The sequence below is a fragment of the Lissotriton helveticus genome, chromosome 4_1 (assembly GCF_964261635.1).
Source record: "Lissotriton helveticus chromosome 4_1, aLisHel1.1, whole genome shotgun sequence".
In the NCBI taxonomy this organism is placed as follows: Eukaryota; Metazoa; Chordata; class Amphibia; order Caudata; family Salamandridae; genus Lissotriton; species Lissotriton helveticus.
In genome coordinates this window covers 2,035,245,419-2,035,271,907 of record NC_136063.1, presented here as the reverse complement: position 1 = coordinate 2,035,271,907, position 26,489 = coordinate 2,035,245,419, and positions in this window count along the sequence as shown.

Genomic DNA, 26,489 nt, shown 5'->3' with positions numbered 1-26,489 from the left:
CAGAATAGCGTATGTAGGTAAATCTAGATTTCCAGACCGACATTTACGCCTAGAACACAAGAAAGTCTTTCATCTTCCAGCACCAGAACAAGGTTCTCTAGAACAAGTATTTCAAGCTACCGATCAAATTCTGAAATCACGAATCGGTTATAATGAGTTAAGTACCATGCATGAACAAGAACTAGCCCGATCAGCAGTCCGATGGATTACTGATTCTACCACTTTTCCAGACGAAATAGTGGCACAAATGTTTCTGAAACTGCCCCCAGCCGAGCAGCGATTGGTGGGTATGTATATGACCCAGCACCTCATTACATTGTATGAGGGTCAACATTCTGATCCAGGTCCGTTACATGATGTCCTGAACGAGTTACTCCAGTATAGATGGAAAGGTTTAGGTACCGATTTAATTAGTGTCATTCTAGAACAGCGCCATAAATATAGAACGTTTTTGAACCCGCATTTTGTTCATGTCTCACCTCCAGAAAGTAAACCGTTTTACATAGACAGACAGCATCCGTTACGAGAAGTACACCCAGTTAGGACAGCGGGTGGTGAAATGCAACGAATATTTGTTTACACCCCAGTCACCAAGATGGAACTCTTAGAAATGAAGAAGTTAATTCCCTGTCACGACAAAGATCCAGCAGGGTTCCACCGAGAATTAAAAGACATGCTCCGTATGGGAGAATACACGTATCCAGATATTATTAAAATGCTAAAGGTCCTGTTGCCTGCGGGCATATATGAAAAACTCAAGGAAAAGGATTGGGAGGGGGGAGAGAAAAAGATTGATTGGACAGCTCTAGAAGCTGAAGATAAGATACGAGTACCAGGTACCGGTCTTGGAGATAAATGTAAAGAATTACCTGAACTGTTAATACAAGTTTTGCCTAGATTATTAGCCACTAAAAAGGAAGACTGGAATGCAATCTCAGCCTGTAAACAGAAACAAGATGAAGACACTAGTGATTTTTATTCCAGATTTGAGAAATGTTTTATCATAAACAGTGGTTTGAAGACGAGTAGTGAGTCATACCCTCATCTTTTTGTTACTAAATTAGTCGAGAATTCAAGCCCACAAGTTAAGAATCGAGTTTTGAAAGTCGAAAGTACATGGCAAGCTAGTACCCCGTCCCAGATGTTACAGATGCTTCAGTACCACCAGAATAGAATCAGAGAAGAGCAAGAACACGAGAGAAGACGTATGAAAGACACGAAAATGAAAGTACTAGTTGCACAATCTGTTCCTCAAGACAGTCAGAAGAGGGGTCCGAATCAAGCCAGTCATCCTGCAGCTCCCGTTAAAGGGACATGCAATTATTGTAAACAGCCAGGTCATTTCATAAACGAGTGTGCAGTTCTGAAACACAACATAGCCACTGGTAAAACTAAAGAAAGACCACGCCCGCCTAGACAAGAACAAGTTTCACAGACTTCTCAGCCACAGAATGCACAACAGACAGTTACAGCACCGCAGCCTATCGCTGCAACACAGCATGTTACACAGCAGATGTACCAGTATGCACAGTCCGAGTATCCAGAGTATCAAGCGTATTCATGAAACAGCCTAGAGAGGGAGGTAGGCTTGCCTCTCATCGAGATTCCTGTAGATCAAGAAGGTCCCTATGTACATAGTCAAGTATTGGGGAAAGACAGAAAGTTTCTGATTGATACAGGGGCAAGTAGGACTACTATCAGTCATGACGAGGTTCCAGGGGCTCCGCTCTCAGGCTCTAGAAATGTTTCCCTTGGATTTTCAGGAAAGCCAATAGTTAACGAGATATCAAAGCCAGTTACTCTAGAAGTTGGTCCATTGTCCCGAACTACTGACCTGTTACTTACGAAATCATGTCCAGAAAATTTGTTAGGCATTAAGACACTGAAAGAATTAGGTGCAGTTATATGTTGTTCCCCAGAGGGAATACGTTTGTTTTTGCGTGACTTCAAGGGTCAATATGTATTACGTGATTTTGATCCAAGATTGTCTAATGTTCCCCAGCATCTATGGGCGCAAGGTCCAACTGATGTTGGTTTTATGCAAATCACACCCCATCGTGTGACTCTCAAGCAAGGTATAGTCCTGCCACGAATCAGACAGTACAGATTGCCACCTGAGGCTGTAGCAGCCTTATCCAAAATTATTGACGAGCTCATTGTTCAAGGAGTGGTTGTAGAAACTGACTCCAATGTATGTAATTCTCCTATCATTCCAGTCATGAAACGTACTGATCCAAATGCACCTCCAGTATATCGATTAGTGATTGACCTTCGAGAACTTAATAAATGTATTATTCCCCAGTACCCAGTTGTTCCAGATATTTCTTCCCTATTAACAGCTATTGATTCTGAAGCTGTATTTTTTACTGTAATCGACCTCAAGAATGCATTTTTCAGTGTTCCAATTCATCCAGACAGCCAGTACCTTTTCGGTTTTTGTTTAAATGGAAGGAGCTATAAATTCACACGAGCTCCTCAAGGTTTCACAGAAAGTCCTAGTATTTACAGTCAAGCACTTAAGAGACAACTAGACAATATTCACATGCCAACTGACACTGCCCTGCTCCAGTATGTCGATGATCTACTGATCACCGCCCGTTCTGAACGTGATTGTGAGCGAGCGTCACTTACAGTTCTGTATTTCCTAGCCGAGATGGGGCACAAGGTGTCCCCTTCGAAGCTTCAATTCTGTGTCCAGCAAGTGATCTACTTAGGCCACTTACTGTCCAAGTGGGGTAGGCAGTTGACACCCGATCGTATCCAGTTAATAGCGAGTCTTCCACAGCCCAAGACACAGAAGGAGGTACGAGCTTTTATTGGCCTCACTTCTTATTGTAGACAATGGATTCCTCAGTATGCATTTCTAGCCAAGCCACTGATACAGTTAACGACACAGGAGGCAGCCGTATCGACTGTTCTCCCTTGGACATCTGAACATACACTTAGTTTTAATGAATTAAAGAAAGCTTTATGCCAAGCACCTGTTCTAGCTACACCGAACTACAGTAAGCCTTTTACACTTTTTGTCACAGAACGTGATGGTACAGCATTATCTGTTCTTACACAAGATCAAGCAGGACAATACAAGCCCTGTGCTTATTTTTCGAGCACACTAGATCCAGTAGCCCAGGCTCTGCCTGCGTGCCTCAAGTCATTTGCAGCCACAGCACTAGCTATCAGACAAAGTGATTCCATAGTATTAGGACATTCCCTGACAGTACAAGTTCCACACTCCGTGGAAGTTCTTTTAAACCGAACACAGACTCAGCACTTGACAATTGCACGTTTAACAGGTTATGAATTGACACTGTTCCAGCCACACATAGAAATCAGACGCTGCAACGTTCTAAATCCTGCTACACTGTTACCGTCAGTTACTTCAAATCCTGCCACACATGACTGTGTGGAAGTAGTTAACACCATGACAAAGCCAAGACAAGATCTGACAGATATTCCATTACCAGATCCCGACCTGACACTTTATGTGGATGGTTCATGTATGAGAACGAGTACAGGAGAACTAGTAGCCGCGTATGCAGTGACTACTGACACTGAAGTTATTGAAACACACCGTATTGACACCCTGTCTGCTCAAGCAGCAGAGCTAGTCGCTCTGACACAAGCCTGCATACATGCCAAGAACCTGAAAGTTAACATTTACACAGATTCACGCTACGCATTCGGAGTCGTACACGACTTTGGAGTGCTCTGGCAGGAGAGAGGTTTCATGACTTCTCATGGAACCAAGATTCAGCATGGTCTCCTTATTCAAGCTCTGTTAGATGCAATACATTTACCGACAGCTATCGCTATCATGAAGTGCAAAGCACACACTAAAGTTACTGACATTATTTCCCAAGGTAATGATCTAGCAGATCGAACAGCCAAGTTTACAGCCCAGACTCCAGACATTCCAGTTAACGCAACACTGACACACACTCCAGATCTGACTACATGTATGACAGTTAAGGACCCCACTCAAGATATCATAGATATCCAGTCACATGCTACTCCCGAAGAAATCAAGAAATGGTCCGAACAAGGAGGGGTCCAGACAGATCAGGGATGGTTGACGAAGGGAAAAGCCACATGGTTTCTCCCCGACTCTATGGTTCAAGTCATTATCAACACCGCACATAGTCCAGCACACTTAGGAGCAAAAGCCATGATAGACAGTATCCAGAACATTTGGTTTAACAAGCATTTACGAGCTGCAGCCAAGCAGAAAGTCCGTACCTGTATGATATGTTGCCAGTTCAACCCAGGTAAAAGTGTCCCGGTGGAACAAGGTGGATTCCAGCCCCCTGACCACCCTTTTGAAGTCCTCCAGATGGATTATATTCAGATGGAGCGATGTCGAGGTTTCAAGTATGTCCTTGTAGTTGTATGCGCTTTGTCCAGGTGGACAGAAGCATATCCAGTCCCAGATTACACAGCCGCGACCACTGCCAAGCAGTTGGTTCGTGAATTTTTCCCCCGCTATGGACTCCCAAGGGTCGTGTATTCTGATAACGGCCAGCCATTCTCATCTGAACTTATGAAGCACGTTTCCCTTTTGTTAGGGTACCAGTGGAAGTTCCATTGTGTACGCCATCCAGAAGCAGCCGGTCTCGTAGAGAGACATAATCAAACCTTGAAAATCCGCATTGCCAAATTCTGTCAAGAGAACGGGGTAGACTGGTTAGTTGCCCTGCCAGTTGCTTTGTTCTGTATGCGCATGGTCGCACATTCCAGATCAGGTCTGTCCCCTTATGAGGTCGTATTCGGCCGCCCCCCGAACATGTGGGGTACACCCAGACCCCAAAGTATTACAGATGTTTCCAGTAATATGCTGACAGATTACCTAGCTTCCTTGATGTCTGCCCTACACTCTTGTCGTTCACAGGTTGCCGCTGCATTTCCTGACAATACTGAAGTCAAGCCACACGAGGTCCTTCCCGGCACCCTGGTCCTAGTCAGGAACTTTGATCGTTCAAGTCCGCTGGAGCCTCGCTGGAAGGAGCCGAAGTTAGTCCTTCTGACCACCCGCACGGCCGTGAAGTTGGAAGGCAGAAAAGGATGGGTGCATCTGTCTCATGTCAAGAAATTTCACGGACTAAGATCTAAACAGCTCAATGACACTTCTATAGACACTTCCGAGTCCAAACATTGCCCTATTATCAAGGACTGTCCCGCTAATGACTTTGCCTCAAATCCTCCCTTGTTAGAGAGAACTCCGCAGCAGGAGTATAAACAGAAGCTTCGGTCTAGTAAAATAAGTCAGCCAGTTTAATTGTCTAAGTCCCCCTGGGTGAAACGGTTAGACAGGTATCTGACATGTATGAAATAGACCCCCATAGTGAGAGAGTTAGTCAAAACTCAATCCGATGTATCGTTTTTCTAAGTTTTATATTGTTTCTAAGTTTAATTATTACCTGCACAAGTTATGCATTTTATTTATGTTTTCCAATTCCTCATGAAAATGAGTTGTCTGATGCTACAGTAGAGCACACGTTTAGTGATCTGCCTCCTCACGAACTATCCTATCGTCTTGCTATGCGCAACAATACATTTATCCGTATGTTACATTATTCACACCAGACCAGCAATGCCACTAATTGTTGGGTGTGTGGTCGACTCCCCCCTTTCCAGACACCGAAGGGAGTTCTGCCACTGTTTCCTTATCCGTTTTCACATAATGGTTCATGTGGAGCCTGGTCCATGTTAACGTCATCTTCAAATGATAAGTCCCTTCTGAATAGTACATGTTTTCCAGACAAGCAAGGTCTTCCCCACAGAACAGGGTTAGATCTAGAGAATGAAGTTTATAATTTAGGTAATTATTCTTCGAATTTCATGGTCCTGAATGTTCAGTCTGATCCTACTCCAGACTTACCTGCTATTTCAGTACTACCAGTCAAGGGCGAATTATGTGTCCGAAATAATGGGTCCGCACATGTAGGACATAGTGATTGTTCTACTATTGTCGAGGATAGTGACAGTGGGAAATCTATTTTCAAAGCCTCACGTCATTCATATTTTGTTTGTGGTCAGACCGCATATGTTCGTCTGCCCCTCGATTGGGATGGAACCTGTTACATTGCCTTCCTACTGCCACCAGTTTTCCTAGCCCCATCCGATTATCATAGAAACACACATCTAGTACACATTAGACATAGAAGGGAGATCGAGTCCCCGATTGTCGATCAAACTGAAACTACTCTAGAACAGTATACAGATTTCAATAAAGATTTCTTTTTTCTTTATAGGACCTATCCAGAATAGTAAGTTAATACGTAGATTGACCAGAACCCTTGAAGCAGTAGTGAATGAGACTGCCTCTGCCCTAGGTAACTTAACGGAAGAGCAATCTGCTATGAGATTTGTCGTGCTCCAAAATCGTCTCGTTCTTGACGTCATACTGGCCGATAGAGGAGGAGCATGTAGAGTCATCGGATCTAGTTGCTGCATTTTCATTCCTAATAACGCGCCGTCTGTTTATTCAGCTATAACCAGACTTCATAAAATTGCCCATCAGTTACACCAGAATCCAGGTACCTGGACATGGTCCGGTTGGTTCTGGAGTATAATTTCTGCCTGGGGATGGAAAGTATTGTCCTTTCTAGGTATTGCAGTAGCGATCATATTCAGTTGCTGCCTCTGTATACAATGTGGCCCTGCGATTTGCGGCATTTGTGCTACCTCTTGTATTCCTAGTCCCAGGTTCCGTCATAAATCCCGTTCCAAGAAAATTCGAGACGAGCAAATGATACTGTATGAAATGATAGATGGTATCATGAATATTGATGTTTCCTGATGGAAACGTAGTGACAAGGAGGGAATGTGGAAAAGTAAATTTTGCCATGTTCTGTGTCCCTACGTGTTCCCCATCCTATGTTGTATGTGCATGATTAATATGCATATGTATTCCCCATGATCGATTAAAGACGCAATTACAGTTGTGTCCACCTCTAGTATGCCAGTTTCTAGTTCTCGTGAAAGCTACGAGTATTAGGCCTATGTAAAGTTACGTTGCCACGTTTCTCAGTGTGCACGTTATTTCATTGTAAAGTCCCCGTTTCTAGGCCTCAAAAGGGCCCGGACTCAGATTCAGCTCCTGTCTCCTGAACCCTCGCTGAGGAGCGATACAGCCCCCACCTGTATCCCTGACCCTTCACTTACTTCCTGCCTCACAGTGCCCGGCTCGGCCTGGCTCTGCCTGCCAGTCTGCCAAGAGTATGTTATGATTCTAGTTATCAGTCCAGCTCTCCTTCTCTGCATTTCCTAAGCTACTGAATCGCATCAATAGTTTCCGTCATGGTCTAGCCTTTACGTCTCCATTTGAGAGAAATACTGTATTAACGGTCATTTAATATTCCTCAACACGCACTACATGTAGAATTATGTATGCACCAGTCTTAGAGTCTGTTAGCCTTTACCCTGATAACTTTTGGATTCTATCAACATGTTCTCTAAACATCAGATACTAGATAGTGTTTAGGTACATGTCGCTCCGACTCTCCAGACTTTAGTCTCTCCTTCTAGCGCAGAAGTCATAGCCCCCAGCTTCTCCCTAGTAACACGTCATTGCTAGCTTGCGCGCACCTCTAGGTCAGAGGTCCCGGCTCCTTAGGTAGCCCCCTCCATGTTTCCGCCCCTTTTATGACATATTCTGTTACGTTTACATCACATGTCTATGTACACGCCTCTTGTTACACCTACTTTATGCCTTATCTTTCGCGACTGCTACGAATCCCGCCCACTGCTACGCCTACTGTATGAACTCTAATGCAATTGTTTTAGTATATATATGTTGTGCACTGTTATTAAAGTTAGCGCGCTCATCCCAGATCCTGCCCCGGCAGCTGCCGGGCCCTGCCATTCTATTCCCGTGCAGGTTGTCCTGTTCCCGTCCTTTATGCTGTATTAAAACCTGCAAACTCAAGATACCTCGAATCCTGACTCTTATTTATTGAGCTATCTGTTAATTAATTATTCCGAAAAATAGATCAGGTATTTAATTATTTATTTACCACACTTCAATATGTAAAACATATTTAAACTTTACAGAAACACACAGTCACTGGATGATGTCATCAGTGATGTAATTTGAGATGTCATCAGTGATGTCATCAGTGATGTCACTGACCATGTCATAAATGATGTAATATGTGACATCATCAGCAGTGGATTGCGGGCACGCGAGTTATAGTGAGTTCTACTCACTATAACGTGGGAATTTCAATGGTTTTGTATGAGTGAAATGTTCAGCTAACTATAACTGGTGTGAAACCTATGGTTTTTTTCATTGAATTTCAAAGGTTTTTTAAATGCTAATTCCTAACTATAACGAGTGTTGAACCTATGTTTTTTTCAGTGAATTTCAAAGGTTTCTTAAAAGCTAATTCCTAACTATAACCTGTGGCGTGTGCTCCTCTGTTTTCTCTCCGAGCGAAGAGACCCTGGATGAATATATATATATATATATGAAGAAACCGTTATTCCAAAGTCTTTCCTCACCAGAAAAGAACAACGCTGAGTAAGCCCAGATTTAGAGAAAATCCTCAGTGATTTATTGTGCAAATCATTCGCCAGCCATCCGCCATGACGCGTTTCGCCTCCAAGTCGAGGCTTGATCACATGACGTGACAATGAAACAAACAAAGGTTTAAATATTCAAAATGGGGGCGTGGCATATAAGGCTTCATTTAAAGTGAACAGTGCATGATAAAATACAATCATTGCGCCATGTCCTAAGTTTGAAACATGATTGAGGGCAAAGTGCCCAATTATTCAAACCCCACATGCATTATCACATAGAATTGAATCCATCCTAATTGTATATACATAGTTATTTACACATAAATATGAATATCAAAAATATATACATTACTCTATAGAAAACATATAAATATAAGTATCAAAAATATATTGCTCTATAGAAAACATATAAATATATACATTAAAATTCATGTATATACATCTTGTGGGGAAGATTTCAAACTGTTCAAATCAATAGGCTTATACACGATAATCTATGCTGCTGTTGGTCCATTTCTTTGAAATGCTCAAGTGAGCCATTAATCCAAAACACAAGGGCGAAGCCATCGCCTAATCCTCCTATGTTATTTTTATAGCCAACCCTTGGTAGAAGCTGTGAAATATACATAAAGTGCTTAAATAAAGTGCTGGTGCAAATAATAAAATAAAAAGAATAATAATATCATTATTATAAAACCATTTCACAGACATAGTGGAAGTTTCAGATACCGGAAATTTAAAAGTTCATAATTTCTTATTGTAGCTGAGCTAGATTTATCTCAAACATCAGCAGGGGTATGTCTAACTTCCCTAATCAGAACAGAGTCAAAGGCGACTGTGTGCTCACAACAAAGAGGAACACACGGAATCAGCTTGTAAACCTGTTGTTAATTGTATCAAAGATACACACATTATCATAGAATAATCATCATAATTCTTTTAGGCAAGTGTGTAAGTCCTCCCGGTCATTGAGTCCTGCTGGGCTCTTGCTGTTCAATTCTAAGATATATCTAGTCTCCAAGAGGCGTAGTTTGCCCTCTCTATCTCCCCCATGTTTTAAGGGTAATATTGTGTCAATCAGATAGTATTGGAGACTACTGGGGTCACAGTTGTGTAATAGTTCAAAGTGCCGTGCTACCGGGTAAGATTGATCCTTGCCAGTTATTGCTCTAATGTGTTGGAGTATACGCTTGTGTGCAGATGGTCGCGTGCTACCTACGTAATTTAAACCGCAGGGGCACTGCAAAACGTAAATAAAAAACTCCGTCTTACAGGTCAAGCGTTTTGTGATGGGTATAGGTTTTTCCCTAAATGGACTCGTGTAGTGAGTTTTGTTCACTCCAAAGCGACAGGCTTTACAATATGCACATTCCCTGAAGCCCTTAGTCAGGGCCTCCCATGTACCAGACAGAGCTGTCTCCAGGTTGTTACTAACTAGGGCGTCCGCCATAGTAGGAGACCTGCGAAAGGTAATTTCTGGTCTTATAGAGACATCTCCTCCAATTATTGGATCCCCCTTTATTAGGTTCCAATTTCTGAGGAAGATCTTCTTGATTTCTGAGTGTTGCTGACTGTATGGGACTATGATTCTGGAGTTAATGTGAGTGCTATCGGGGTTTATTGCTGGTTCTTTGGTTTTAGGAATTAGGGCCTCTTCTCTTGTTTTAGCCCTAGTGTGTCTAATGGCTTTGTCCAGAATGTTTTCTTTATAACCCCTTTCTAAGAAGCGATGTTTGCTTGCAAGTTGTGCAGTCTCACAATCGCTGTCTGAACTACAGATTCTCCTCAGTCTGAGCATTTCCCCATAGGGGATGCTATTGATGAGGTGACGCGGGTGTTGGCTTGAAGCGTGAAGTACTGTATTCCCTGCTGTCTCTTTCCTGTGTAATCTAGTCCCTATTTGGTGGTCACTAACAAAAACCTCTACGTCCAAAAAGTTTACCGAGACATTGTCTATTTGCGAAGTAAATTGCAAATTTAAGGAGTTAACATTTAACAGTTTCACAAACTCTTTGCACTAGATCTTGATACCTTCCAAACTAAGAAAAGATCGTCAATATATCTCAGGTACACCATAACATTAGTTCTCATAATTTCATCATGTGACCCCATGAGGACCTGCTCCTCCCACAGCCCCATGTGCAGACACGCGAAGCTGTGGGAAAAACAGGCCACCATGGCCACCCCCCTTAATTGTTGATATACCTGTCCATTGAAAACAAAATAATTCTGTTCCAAACAAAGTTTCAACATTCCCACAATCATCCGATTGTGATTAGAACAGTTCTCAGGACGTTTAGATAGATAGTGCTCAACGGCTTTTATGCCATCACAATGTCTTATTGACGTATATAGAGAGGTAACGTCTAGAGTCATTAAAATGTAATGATTATCCCATTCCAGCTCACTCAGTTTACAGATAAAATCTGTTGTGTCTCTCACATAAGAAGGCAATGTTTTTACCCATTCTTGTAAAAAAAAAGTCAATATACTTTGAAATGTTTTCTGTGGAGCTATTTATTGCCATAAAATTGGTCTTCCAGGTGGTGTTAATATATTTTTGTGAACTTTCGGCAATAAATATAAGGTCGGTATCACAGGACAGTCTTTCTTTAAATACTTGAATTCATCATTTGAAATTAGAACCCCACTCTTCCATGCCATCAATTTCGAGTTTTGTTCCGACCAAGCCGTTTTTATTGCTGTAATTATGCTTTTTTTTGTAACAATCAGGGTCTATATATATATATATATATATATATATATATATATATATATATATATATATATATATATATACACACACACTGTATATATATATGCAGTGTATATATATATATATATATATATATATATATATATAAAGTGTATATATATATATATATATAAAGTGTATATATATATATATTCACTGAAAAAACCATAGGTTATAGACCATATATAGTTAGGAATTAGCATTTACAAAACCTTGAAAATTCACTGAAAAAACCATAGGTTATACACCATATATAGTTAGGAATTAGCATTTAAAAAACCTTATTTTACTCACACAAAACCATTGAAATTCCATATATAGTTAGTTGCACTAACTATATATCGCGCACCCGCAATCCACTGCTGATGATGTCACATATTACATCATTCATGACATGGTCAGTGACATCACTGATGACATCTCAAATGACATCACTGATGAGATCACTGATGACATCATCCAGTGACTGTGTGTTTTTGTAAAGTTTAAATATGTTTTACATATTGAAGAATGAGTAGATGTATAAGTGTCTGGACGAAGGATTTAGTAGGTGCATGACTGAATGTATGAGAGTGATTAAATGTGTCTCACTGAGTGCATGGGTTAGTGACTAAACTGTCTTAATTTGTGCATCATTATGTCTGTTGTTCTGTAAACTGCTGCATGTGTTGATCAGTAGCTATATGATTAACTATATGGGTTATTGATTGATTGTCCAAGTATTTGTATGGGAGACTGAGTGTGTGTGTGGCTGGCTGGGAGGTGTGTGACTCTGTGCAGATCAATGTGTACTTGTATCAATGATTGTATAAGAAAGTAAGTATGTGTTAGTATATGTTTGAAAATGTAAGGTGCTCTATGTTTAACTGTATAGACAAGAAAATGGAAGTGTGATTGATTCTTTACAGGACTGACTAGGTGTGTGAGTAACTCCATGGATGAGTGGCAGACTGTGAGTGTCTGTATAGGTGTATGAGTGCATATGATAGTGTTGTAAAGATGAGTGATTGTATGTATGAATGATTGTATGGGTGAATGAGTGAAGGTGTGTGTAGACGTAGCAATCAGTGAGTGTGTATGTAGTAACTAGTATTGGTGTGTCAATGGTTTCAAAAATTATACTCTTTTTAACACTGGGTGAAACAGAGGTTATATTAAAATGTGAGGAGATGCATTGTATTGTCACATGAATGATATCATCAGTGATGTGGTCATTGATGTCAAATGAGATGTCATCAGTGATGTCATCAGTGATGTCATTTGAGATGTCATCAGTGATGTCATCAGTGATGTCACTGACCATGTCATGAATGATGTAATATGTGACATCATCAGCAGTGGATTGCGGGTGCGCGATATATAGTTAGTGCAACTAACTATATATGGAATTTCAATGGTTTTGTGTGAGTAAAATAAGGTTTTTTAAATGCTAATTCCTAACTATATATGGTGTATAACCTATGGTTTTTTCAGTGAATTTTCAAGGTTTTGTAAATGCTAATTCCTAACTATATATGGTCTATAACCTATGGTTTTTTCAGTGAATTTCATTGGTTTTTTAAAAGCTAATATCTATACCTGTAAAATGTATTCTTCTTTAAATCCAAAAATATATTTTATATGTTTATTAATAATTTTTTTAAAATATTTTTTTTGTTTCGCTCCCGGTCCGCGAACCGGGAAGCTTCCCGTTAGCTCAATTTGATGCCGCGACCCGGTCCGCGAACCGGTAAACGTTCCGTTAGCGCAACTGCCACGTTAGAAATCATTATCGTGACGCGTCGCGGAAGCGTGACGTATCACGTTGTCGTGTAATGCGTCTTATGACGCGCCGCGTTAGCGCACCCGGAAGTGCTCCTGGGCGCGGACCGAGGCGCGAAACGCAGCTCCCCGGAAGCGATCCGCGGCGCGTCGCGTAAGCGCGACGTATCGCGTTACCGCGTAATGCGTCTTATGACGTACCGCGTTAGCGTACCCGGAAGTGCTCCGGGGCGCGGACCAAGGCGCGAAGCGCAGCGACCCGGAAGCTATCCGGGGCGCGTTCCGCAGCGCGTAACATAAGCGTGAGAGGTCATGTGACTTGTTAATAACACTTTTCATTGGTTCATTTCACTTTTGGTTTCATAATGTTGTTAGGCTTGGTCATGTGACCTAAAAATAACACTTTTCATTGGTTTAGAACTATTTTTTTTTCTCAAATGATGAAAACCCCTCCTTCTTTTTACCTCATTCTTACTTTCTATTTCCAGAGAGCAAGACCTATTTTTCACAATGGCTTCTGTAATAGCTGCAGCTGGTGCTTCTCAGCAACCACCACCACCACCACCACCAAAAGGACCACCACCAACACTGGACTTTGGTAGAGAGGAAGATAATGAAGACGAAGAGGAGGAGGAGGAGGAAGAGCAAGTAAGGCAGTTCCTGCCAGAAACACCAAGGCAGAGCCATATTAAAGAGCACTACATATGGCAATTCTTTAAAATTCCACCTGGACAAAAGAAGGTCAATGCACCCCAGGTGTCTTGTTTGATTTGCAAAAATATACTTTCTCGTGGCAACCCCAACAAGAAATACAGCTTTGGCAATCATACAATGATTCGCCACATGGAGCGATGGCATCCTAATAATCTTTCCCAAGCACAAGTAAGGGATCTTGCTGCCAACCCCCCAGATGTCATCCCCAGCACCAACAGGGGTCAAAGCTCATTCGCCGGACCAGAAGGCCGAGAAATAATCCCCAATATTCAAGCTCCTTTTGCACACTACAAAATAGTTTGTATATATTGTGGAGGAACTATTGCTTATGGAGAGAAGAGTATTACTTTGATTAACCGAGCTGGAGAAAATCATAAATGCTACAAGATGAGAAAACAATGAATCCTTTTTATTTTTTTTTGCTCCTGTTGAGACATGTTCTAACCCTGCTTTTTTGTTATTTCCCCCTTACAAAACACAAAAAAAACACAAAATAGTTTTCAAAAATCCCAAAAAAAATCAAAAAATTGTTCAGAAAATTCATTAAAAAAAAGAAAAAAAAGAAAAAGAATAAAAAAACAGTTCTTTTCAGAACTACCTTCCATTTATAACAAAATTGCCAAAATGTTTATACCCTGTCTTTCTTTTCTCCTCATAGTACGCTCCTCCGACCGCTTCCCGGTACGCGTACCGGGCGCTACCCACGCAAAAAAAACAAAAATTTTAAAGCCTCCACATTAAACCTAGGGGGTCAGGGAGGATCTAGTATGCCCCCTTATGGTTATTTCCCCCTTTGTTTTGGCCTCCTCTTGTCTCTCAATCCTACCGAGAGACAAGATGGCGGCCGCTCCGGACTGTTTAGAATGTTGACAGACACCGGAGAGCCAATCAGCTTCGCTACGCGAAGTTCTGTTACGCGTAAGGTCCGTGCCAGTAGGTATATATAGTTAGGATTTTTTCTCTATGGGTTTTTTGAAAATTCTATGTCTAATAACTTTGGCGTTTGTGGACGGAATTGGCTGAAATATTCAGGAAAATGGCACATTTTGTTTCTGAGCAGCCCTTGAAAATTTGGGGGGGGTTCGTCCAGTGGGGGCCGAGAAAAAAGGGGGGTCCCAAAACGTGTTTTTAACATTGAGTTTTCCATAGGGCGGTTGGCCTCACTTTTAGCCCGAACGGCTGAATGGATTTGCACGAAACTTGGCAAAATTGTAGGGACTGGTAGCCCGATGTGCCTTTTGTAGGTCTCAATATATGTGCTCCAGTGGATTTTGAGAAATTAACGTTTAAAAAAAGATATATATCTGTAACAGCGGACCGGTTAGTATATATATACACAAAGTGAGACACTGATACAGATATTTACATATTTAAACATTACTCACTAATACATGTATTCACTAAGATGCACTTAATAAGTCAGTTATACAATCATTTTTACAAAAAAACCATCCATTTAGACACTTATTTACACATTTATTCTTCCATCGACCTTTAGATATACATATATAAAACATATTTATTTTTCAGAAAGACACACATTCACAGGATGATGTCATCAGTGATGTCATTTGAGATGTCATCAGTGATGTCATGAGTGATGTCACTGACCATGTCATGAGTGATGTAATATGTGATGTCATCAGCAGTGCATTGCGGGCGCGCGAGTTATAGTTAACTATAAAGGGGGAATTTCAATGGTTTTGTATGAGTGAAATGTCCAGCTAACTATAACATGTGTGAAACCTATGGTTTTTCAGTGAATTTCTAAGGTTTTTTAAATGCTAATTTTTAGCTATAACGTGTGTGAAACCTATGTTTTTTTCAGTGAATTTCTAATTTTTTTTAAATGCTAATTTTTAACTATAACGCGGGTTAAATCTATGTTTTTTTCAGTGAATTTCTAAGGTTTTTTAAATGCTCATTTTTAACTATAACGTGGCTGAAACCTATGGTTTTTTCAGTGAATTTCAAAGGTTTTGTAAATGATCATTTTTAAATTTATTAATTGTTATATTTTTTTTATACTGATTTACTACATTATTTTAAATTATTTATTTTTAGATATTTAATTTTTTTAATTACATTACATATTTTTTATATAAATTGAAAAATAAATGTTTTTCAAAATATTGAAATTGTAATATATATTTTTTTATATATTTTTTTTATTTATATATATTTTATATAGCAGGCAATGATATCCTATGGAAGAAAATTCAAGTTACTGGTAAGTAGAATTAAATTTACTTTTCAGGAACAGTAGTGAGCTGAAAGATGCAGCACTGAGGTCTCTCCTGAAAACAGCTGAGTAAATCGAAATTTGTAGTTCGGCTGATTTTTTAGGAGTTTTTTAAAGTTCCAAAACTCCACACTTACAAAAATTTCCAAGTGAAACCAGTCAATGTTAGCCTAAGGAAGTAAATTCAAGTTACTGTAACTACGATTAGAAACTTTTTTCAGGATCAGTAGTGGGCTAAAAGATGCAGCACTGAGGTCTCTCCTGATAACAGTTGAGTAAATCGCAATTCGTAGTTCGACTAATTTTAGAAGAATTTTTTTAAGTTCCAAAACTCCACACTTAGAAGAATTTCCAAGTAAAACATGTCAATGTTTGCTAATGGAAGGAAATTCAAGTTACTGTAACTACGATTAGAATTAGTTTTCAGGATCAGTAGTGGGCTGAAAGATGCAGCACAGAGGTCTCTCTTGATAACAGGTGAGTAAATCGGAATTCGTAGTTCGGCTGATTTTAGAGTAATTTTTCAAAGTTCCAAAACTCCACACTTAGAAGATTTTCCAAGTAAAACATGTCAATGTTAGCCTATGGAAGGATATTCAAGTTACTGTAAGTATGGTTACATTTACTTTTCAGGCTCCGTCCTGGGCTCAAAGATGCAGCACTGACGTCTCTCGTGATAACAGGTGAGTAAATCGGAATTCGTAGTTCGGCTGATTTTACAGGAATTTTTTAAACTTCCAAAACTCCACACTTAGAAGAATTTGCAAATAAAACATGTCAATGTTAGCCTATGGAAGGAAATTCAAGTTACTGTAACAACAATTAGAATTACCTTTCAGGATCAGTAGTGGGCTGAAAGATGCAGCACCCAGGTCTCTCTTGATAACAGGTGAGTAAATCGGAATTCGTAGTTCGGCTGATTTTACAGGAATTTTTTGCTCAATAGTGTAGGAAGGGGGCGGGGCCTGAGGACACATGTGTACAAACACGCCCTGTGGCGCGTTTTAGGTTGGGGAATATATTCCTCTTCAATCCTGAGTCACCTGTGAGCCAACTAGCCCGTCAGGTACCTCCAGTTTGCGCCAAGGAGCTGCGTTGTAAAGAGGTGTTCAGAGGGCACGCCCCCTTTTTACAACACTCTGCAACGCAGCTCCGTGGCGCTTAATGGAGGTACCTGTTGGACTAGTTGGCCCCTAGGGGACCTCTGTATTGAAGAGGAATATATTCCCAACCTAAAACGCGCCACAGGGCGTGTTTGCACACATGTCACCTCAAGCCCCGCCCCCTACCTTCACCACTGTGCAAACATGCCCCGTAACGCGTTCTAAATTGGGGGATTAAGTCCCCTTGCATACTGGGGGTCCCTGGGGGCCAACCAGCACACCAGGAACTTCCAGTATGGGCCAGGGGGCTGCGTTGCAGAGAGGTGTAAAAAGGGGCGTTGCCTCATTACACCTCTCTGCAACGCAGCCCCCTGGCGCGTTTGTAGAGGGGTAACTAATTCCCCTTGCATACTGGAGGTCCCTGGGGGCCAACTAGCCCACCAGGAACCTCCAGTATGCGCCAGGTGGCTGCATTGCAGAGAGGTGTAATGAGGCCACGCCCCTTTTTACACCTCTCTGCAACGCAGCCCCCTGGCTCGTTTGCAGAGGGGAAACTAATTCCCCTTGCATACTGGAGGACCCTGGGTGACAACTAGCCCACCAGGAACCTCCAGTATGCGCCAGGGTGCTGCGTTGCAGAGAGGTGTAATGAGACCACGCCCCTTTTTACACCTCTCTGCAACACAGCCCCCTGGCGCGTTTGCAGAGGGGGAACTAATTCCCCTTGCATACTGGGGGTCCCTGGGGGCCAACTAGCCCACCAGGAACCTCCAGTGTGCGCCAGGGGGTTGCGTTGCAGAGAGGTGTAAAGAGGCCACGCCCCTTTTTACACCTCTCTGCAATGCAGCCCCCTGGCGCTTTTTCAGAGGGGAAACTAATTCCCCTTGCATACTGAGGGTCCCTGGGGGCCAACTAGCCCACCAGGAACCTCCATTGTGCGCCGGGGGCTCCATTGCAGAGAGGTGTAAAAAGGGGTGTGGCCTCTTTACACGTCTCTGCAAGGGAGCCCCCTAGCCCATACTGGAGGTTCCTGGTGGGCTAGTTGGCCCCAGGGACCCTCAGTATGCAAGTGGAAGTACTTCCACCTCTGCAAACGCGCCACGGGCGCTTTTGCAGAGAGGTGCAGGGAGGGGGCGTGGCCTCCTCCCAATCCCGTTTCTATTTTTTTTTTTAAACTTTTAAGAAGGGGGCTGTGTAGCCCCCCTTCTTTTACTTTTTTTTTTGGCCCTGGGGACCCCATCCCCCAGGGCCTGCCCCCAATTTTTTTTTTAATTCTTTTTTTAAATCGGGAAGGGGGCCGCGTGGCTACCCTCCCATAGCCAATTCCAGCCACGGGGACCCCATCCACCAGGGCATGGCCAAATTACTTTTTTAAATTTTTATGGAGGGGGCTGCCCTCCTCCTATGCCCCTCTTAAGGCCCCGGGGACCCCATCGCCTGCGGCCGTTTAAAAAAAAAACATTTATTTTTTGGGAGGGGGGCCGCGTGGCCCCCCTCCCGGGCTACTTCTGGCCCCAGGGACCCCATCCCCCAGGGCCTGCCCTTCCTCGTTGGGGGCCGTGGTGGGGTCTCCAAGCCCCCCACGGTCCCTGCCGGCTCCCGCAGGAGCTGGCATTGCTTTTCTGTATTGGGAGCAGCTAACATGCTGCTCCCCATACAGAAAAGCAATCGGCTTTGATTTTTGAAAGAGAGAGCAGGTTTCTGCTCTCTCTTTCAACAATCAAAGCAGTTTGCTGTGGTAGGGTGGGAGCCGCGAGGATCCCGCCCTACCACAGCAAACAGCAGTGTCCCGGGGGTGGGCACCCCGGGACACTGCAGGAGCCGGCCCTGGGGGGTGGCGGTCCCCAGGGCAATCGAGGGCTCGGCCCCCCTCCCAACATGTATGAAGCCCTGGGGGTTGGTGGTCCTCCGTCACGGACCCCCCTATTTGCATATTAGTGCCCCGGGGAGGTGGCGTTCCCCAGGGCGTGTGGGATGGTTGAGCCCCCTCCCCACACATTTTAAAAAGAAAACAAAAAAACCAAAGCCCGGGGGGGTGGCGGTTCCCAGGGCTGCGGGGAGGCCGTGAGCCCCTCGCAAATTTAGAAAAAAAGCCCCGGGCGGTGGTGGTTCCCGGGGCTCTGGGGCCTTAGAGGCCCCCCTCACTAATAACAAAGCTATGGGGGAGCTCTATGCCCCCCCCCCGGCAATTACAATTACCTTGCCCCTGGGGGGTGCCGGTCCCCGGGACAGTGTGGGGGTGATTGGGGCCCCCCCACACTTTTTAAATCATTTTGCCCCCGGGATTTGGTCCCCCGGGGGCTAATTTATGAAAAAGGAGACCGGGTTTTTTGGGGGGGTTTTCACGGAGTTTGCGAGTTTTTAAAAAAAATATACTTTTTTTTTGGGCCTTGGGGGTCCTTGTGGGACCCCCTGAGCAGGGTGTTTCTACCCTGCCCCCTTTTTGCGTTTTCCCGTTCGTTTCTCTGCTTTCTTGTGCCTTGACAGCCAATTAGCATTCAGCTCTTGCTCGGGAAGGTACAGAGTACAGTAAGCTTACAGTAAGCTCCTATAGATATACTTATGATTTTACTTATGATTTTCTCAGGAACTACTGAACGTATTTAGACCATTTAACAAAAAGCGTTATCTGCAAACCGAACTCTACCTTTTTGCCAAATTTGGTGCAATTCCGTTCAGCCGTTCGGGCTGTAGCCCTGGCTAAAGGTCCTATGGAAAATTGCATGGGTAAAACACGTTTTGGGACCCCCTTTTTTCTCGGCCCCTGCTTCATGAATCACCCCCAAACTTTCAGGGAAGGAGCGGAGCGGAGCAGGCCATTTTCTTGGAGAAATTCCTGAAGATTCGTCCACTGGTGCCAAAGTTATTCCAAATAGAATGTTGCGGATTTCCTATGGAAACTAGGTTTTAACTATAACTACCTACTGGCGATTTGAGTGTTAGTTGCAGTCACTACTCGTTTCGGTAACAGCTGTTACCTTCAGCACATGGCTACCCTTCATTTCCGCATAACATAAATACCTCCTCCTACTGATGACATCATACTATAGACATAGACAACAGACTCAATTTCACTAATTTCATTGTTTACTATATCTGTAAGTCCAAAAATCAGGACTTCACTCTGCCTAGATTCATAAATATTACAGACCATTTAAATATATTGGTAAACATCCTGGCTGAGCCTAAATGTTCATAATAAATACATAAATATGGTTAATTTAAAACTCATAAATATATCAATAATATCCATATAATTACATCATATTACATTGAAAAAGGCAGATAAAAACATCTAAAAATGATCTGGTCTTATTAAAATACTATAAAACACATGAATGATTATCTGTATAAATACATAATAATGTAGAGTTGGAAGGCAGAAAAAATATTACGCACCGATAGCAGCGAAGTTGAATGTCCATAAATTGGTACTGATTATTGAAGTGCTAATGTGCCTAAACTTAATTTAAAAAAGGTGCTAATATTCAAAGTGCTAATGTGCTGAGTACTATAGTGAGTGTCAAGATAAGGAGGAAAGGTAAAATAACAAATAAGCTAATGTCAAGAGAACCAAAATCTCTTAATTCTGATTAAAAATATGTTTGGGATTTTTTTAGTTAAGTTAAAATCTGTGGCGACTGGGGAATTAGCTAATTATCATTGGAACTTAAGTTGTGAAGTGACAAGCTTCTCCAAGCTAATAATTCTATAGATAATTATGCATGCCTTCATTATTGTTCAATCCAGTTTCAATATGTAAAGTGTTTCAAGCTGGCGTAACATCTTTTCTCTAATGCCCCCTCTTCTTTGGGTAGGTACTGAATCTACTACAAAATATTTTAGGCATTAAAGCTTATAATTATGCATAGCTTTGAAATGTCTGGCCACTGGATATGTTACGTCACTGTTCACAATGGCTCTCAGATGTTGCAAGATTCTCACGTGTACCTGTAGCTTGGTACTCCCAACATATTTGAAACCACAGGTGCACGTGAGAATATAAACTGCAAAATCAGTTCTACAACTATAATTCCCCTTTATCTCTTTCCTCATCCTGTCAAAAGCTGTCTCAAAATGGGTGATATTAATCCCAAATTTGCAAGCTCTACAGGATGAGCATTTTAAAAAGCCTTTTCCAGGTTTAAGCCATGAGGTTAGAGGATTTAATTCAGGGCTTGTTTTCACCAACCGAGTTCTCATGCATGGCGACTTCTGAAGGTAATGGAGGGTGTTGTAGGTAATCTGGGTGCCAGGACCATGTCCGTCATCACAATTGGCCAGTTTTTATTGATAATATCTTTAATCTGTCTTTGTTGGCTGTTAAATCTAGTAATAGGCCTAGCAGTTTCAGTTTGTTCCTTGCTTTCCGGGGGAGGTATGGAAGCAAAATCCCCACAAATTAAATATTTTTCCTGATGTTGTGACAGGAGGGATTCCCTTGTTTTCATATCAGCTTTCTTGGTTGCCTCTTTTAGATGTTATTACTGTATCCTCTAGCATTAAATCTCAGTACCGAATTTGTTATCAAGTCCTCTTTAGTGCTACAGATTCTTTTTAATCTTAGGAACTCACCAAATGGGATACTAGCTATAAGATGCCTGGGATGCGAACTTTGGGCATGTAGTGTAGTGTTACCCGCTGTGTTTTTTCTGTGTAACGTTGTTTCAATTTTCATGTCAGAGACATATACTTGCACATCAAGAAATTCAACTGATTTGTCACAAATCTTAGATGTAAATGTAAGATTAAGATTATTGGCATTGATATCTTGGATGAAGTTGATGGCACTAAATTCATCCCCTTTACAAATTATAAAGATATCATCAATAAACCTAAACCAGTTAGATACATGGGCCAGTAGGTAGTTATAGTTAGAACCATGTTTCCATAAGAAAAACATTTTTGACTTGTCCATATCTTTGGCATTGTTTGATGAATCTTCACAAACTTTTGACAAAAATAGTGTACCGGTGATTTTTGTTGCAGATAGAAAGTTTAGGGGTGAACCATCAAGCGGAGACTGAGAAAAAAGGGTGTCAATAAAACTGCATTTCCCCTATCAATTCCCACAGGAACTTTGAACAGGAGTACAACTCGAACCACTTGATCGAATTACACCAAATTTGTCAGGAAGGTAGATTTTGGTTTGCAGATCACACTTTCAGTTATCCAGTGTAAATCCATTCAGTAGTTGTTAAGAAACGTAAGGAAAACCAAATTTATTTATCTATGATAGAGGCTAATTTGCGATGCTTTTGTGGTTAATCATGAATGCATGTGCCAACAGAAATGCCTTGATTGTCTGGCCGCAATTTGAGCAGAGAGTTGTGGCTGCTATTTCGCCTCATTGGAACAGCCCCTGGGGCTCAAACAGAATGGCTGAAAGTGGCATAAATGGTCAGGTTTGATGTACTCTGACCCCATGATATGAATATAGGACATTTGAGGAGTCCCTTATGAGTATAATATGCTGAAGAACAGTTTTTTCCCACTTGCAGTATTCACAAATTTGCCGTGTCTGTCAGTGTGACCCCTGTGTAACAGTGCAACGAATTTGTGAATATCAGTCAGAATGAATTTGTGGCTATTACTAAAAAAAATTAAACTAATACATATGTTTAAACACCCCCTCTCAGTCTCACTTAGATACTCATACACCCACATAAAGACCCAATCTGACTCATGCACCCACTCACTCAGGCCCTCAGACTCATGCACCCACTCACAGACCCACTCACAGACTGATGCCCCCACTCATATTCTCAGGCACCCAATCACAGACTCACTCAGACACTCATGCATCCACTTAGACACTCATGCACCCACTCTCAGACCTACTCGGGGACTCATGCAAATGATCACAGACTCATTCATAGACTCATTCATCCACTGCCATACTCACTCAGGAACTCATGCACCCACTCATAGTGCCACTGAGAGACTTATGCATCTACTCCCACTCAGAGACTTATGCGCCCACTTACAGACCTCCTCAAAGACTTAAGCACCCACTCAGAGACCTACTCAGACCCTCATGCACCCACTCACAGACCTATTCAGAGACTCACGCACCTATTCACAGACCCATCCAGAGGTTCATGCACCCACTCACAGACCCACTCAAACACTCAGGTACCCACTTACAGATGCACTCAGACACTCATGCATCCACTGACAGACCCACTCAGACACTCATACACTCACTCACACACCCAATCAGCAACACATGCACTCACTCACGCACTCACTCTCAAAGGTTACAGTTAGGAAATAAAATGAAAAAAACATTAGAAATGCACTTAAAAAACAAAGGTTATAGGGACATTATAGTTAAGAAACAACCTTAAAAAACTCTGAAACTCACTAAAAAAACAATGCTTACAGGGACGTCATAGTTAGGTAATGGAATTAAAAAACCCATAGACATCCCTCTAATCTTTGTTTTTTTCTGTGAGGTTCTAAGGCTTTTTAAATTCTATTTCCTCACTTTAATGTCCATTTAACCTTTGTTTTTTCAGTGAATTTCAATGGTTATTTTAATGTTAAGTAATATTTAATTACCCTACGTTAATCCAACCCCTAGCAGTTGGAGTTGCATGCAGGGCCTGGCCTGTGGTCTGGCCCCACAGTCAACCCACCCCAGGCACCCATCCCTATGCCTTGCACACCCTTCATCAATGCTCGGCTGAGGCGTAGCTGCAGGGCATGGACTGCGGCCAGGCCCTGTGTCCCACCTCCTATATGTAGGCTACATGGGAGGAGAGCATGCAGCCAGTGCCGCTGGACCAATTACTGCCACAGTTCCCCATCCCTGGGGCTAGCCAGTTAATTAAAGAGGAGGGGGCCACATGACCCTACTCCTCAGACCAGTTTCTGCCCTAGGAACCCCATCCCCAGGGCTTGACCCATTGCTGAAGGGGGGGGCAAACTGGGGCCGCAAATTAGTGAAATGAGAAGGGGGCCATGTGGTGCACCCTCCCCGGGCCGATTTTGGCCCCTGGGACTCCAACCCCTGGGGCTCTCTCACTTAGTTAAAGGAGAGGGGGCTCTGTAACCCCCTCCCTAGGAACAATTTGGCCCCGGGTATTCCTACCCAGCCCCCTTCTCTTTTTTATAAATGGCTGGTAGTACTTCCTGGTTGAGGTGTTGGCAGCCAATCAGATATTGCAAACACAAGTAGATGATGGACGGAGCAATGAAACATTTCAGGCACTCACCTCAGCCATAGATGTGGGTGAATCCATAATTGTTCTTTAGCTCACATCGCCACCCCAGTTCAGACCCAGCCATATGCAAATCAGTCTTGACACTAGTCCTCATAGGAACAGTCCACCCTGAACTGCCAAGCCAGGTCTTCCCTGGACCTGAAACAAGCATCCTGGGACCGGTTTCAGGGTAACAGCCAATCAGCTATCAGCATGAGATCTGCCGGGCCCACGTTCCTGAAAATACAAATGTGTTTGTCCTTTAATATTTCAAAAACTACACCAAATCACAATAAGGCGCAGAGGCACAATAAGGCCCAGAGGCACATAGGTATGGCTTTGCGATTCCCGAATAGCAATTTATTGTGATTCGTTATTTGGGAAGCGCAAACACCCATGTTCTAATGTGTCTTTGGCAAATTTTGCCATTCTCAGTGTGTTGAAAATAGACCTACCTCATTAATATTCATGAGGTAAGTTGCAATTTGTGAACCATTGGGAATCACTAAAATCACTGGGATGGTGATCTGCTGGAGTTAACAGACCACCATGTCTGTGGTTGCTTTTAAATAAAGCAATGTTTTTTTTGTTTTAAATTCATCCCATTTTCCTGAAAGGAAAATGAGATGATTTTTTTTTAAAAGAAACTTTTTCTTTTAATTTTTTAAGTGCAGGCAGTGGTTTATGGGACCACTGCCTGCTCTTAAAAATGTTTTTACTACCATTCACAAAGGGGAAGGGGTCCTTGAATACCCCTCCCTGTTCACAAATGGGTTACCACCTACTTGAAGTAGGTGGGAAAATGCAAATGTTTTGCAACTGTATTTTGATCACCAAACTATCACACATATCACTGCAAGTCGCTATTCCTCCTAATATGCAACTTCCTAATACCGAATCACAAACCCTTTTGCTATTCTGCAATAGGCTACTGAATTGCAAAATAGTGCTTTATGCATAGAAAAATGCTTTTGTTTATTTACTTATTTATTTTTGTGTTTTATAGAGCGTGAACTAGACCCGTAAGGGAATCAGCGCGCTTTACAGAATTGACAAGTGGCATACTAAAGACTTATGATGGGTGGATACATTTTGGATAAAAACAGGCAGATACATTTTACAAGAAACAAGCGGTCTCAAATTTAGGGTGGGATACCCAGAGGTGCTGGGTGGATATCATCCGAAAAAATCATGGTGAGCCAGTAATAGGAGGTAGAACAAAGTCGCTAAGAAGATTGTAATGCAAGAGTTAGGAGGGGAATTTGCCCATTAGTAAGGTTTTGCCCTTCTTTTTAAAGTGTGCTAGAGACAGAATTCTTCTAATGGCAGGCGGAGTGAGTTCCATATTCTTGGTGCAGCCCCAGAAAAGGCCCGAATGTACGGTTTTTTTCTGCAAGCGTGCTGGTTGGAGCAAGAGGTCTCTGACAGACCGGGAGTTTCTGGCTCCTCCAGATACCATGAGTTTCTGGGCGAGAAATGCAGGGGAATTAGCTTATATAGCCTTGTGAGTGATGCAGGCCAGCTTAAGTTGGATTCTGGAAGCCAGTTTAGAGCTTAAAGGTGTGGAGAGATGTGGTCGAATTTCTTTGAACCTGTTAGGAGTCTGGTGGCAGCGTGAGGAAGGCTTTTAATGGGGCCAGGGAGATCTTGGGTAGACCTGCGAGGGCAGAGCATCCATATTCCAGTCTGGAGATGACTGGTGCCTCAATTGCCATTTTTAGGTTGGGAGTGTCAAGGAAAGGTTCCAGATTACTTAGGTAGCTCAGGTGAAATCTGGCAGTTTTTGCCATCGAGTGGATGTGACCACGCATATTGAAGCTGCAGTCTAAGGTTATTCCAAGGGATTTAGCAGAGTCCACTATGGTTGGTGGTCAGTTTAACGCTGTGATCGCCTTGATCCATTCCTGAATGTCAGAGTTGGTTTTGGGTGGGGAGAGTAGAAGAAAATCCGTTTTTTTGCATTAAGTTTGAGCTGGTTAGAGGTGAGCCAATGGACAGTCAGCTTCAAGGCCTCATTCAGGGAAAGAATGTCCCCAGGAGAAGAGATTTTGATGTAGATCTGAGTGTCATCGGCATACATGTGGTATGTGATATTGGCACTGCATAGCAATTCTGCTCGGGGTTCACATTATAGTCAATAATCTCCTCGACATATTCCAGTCAGGCTTTATTCAAAATTGCAGCAT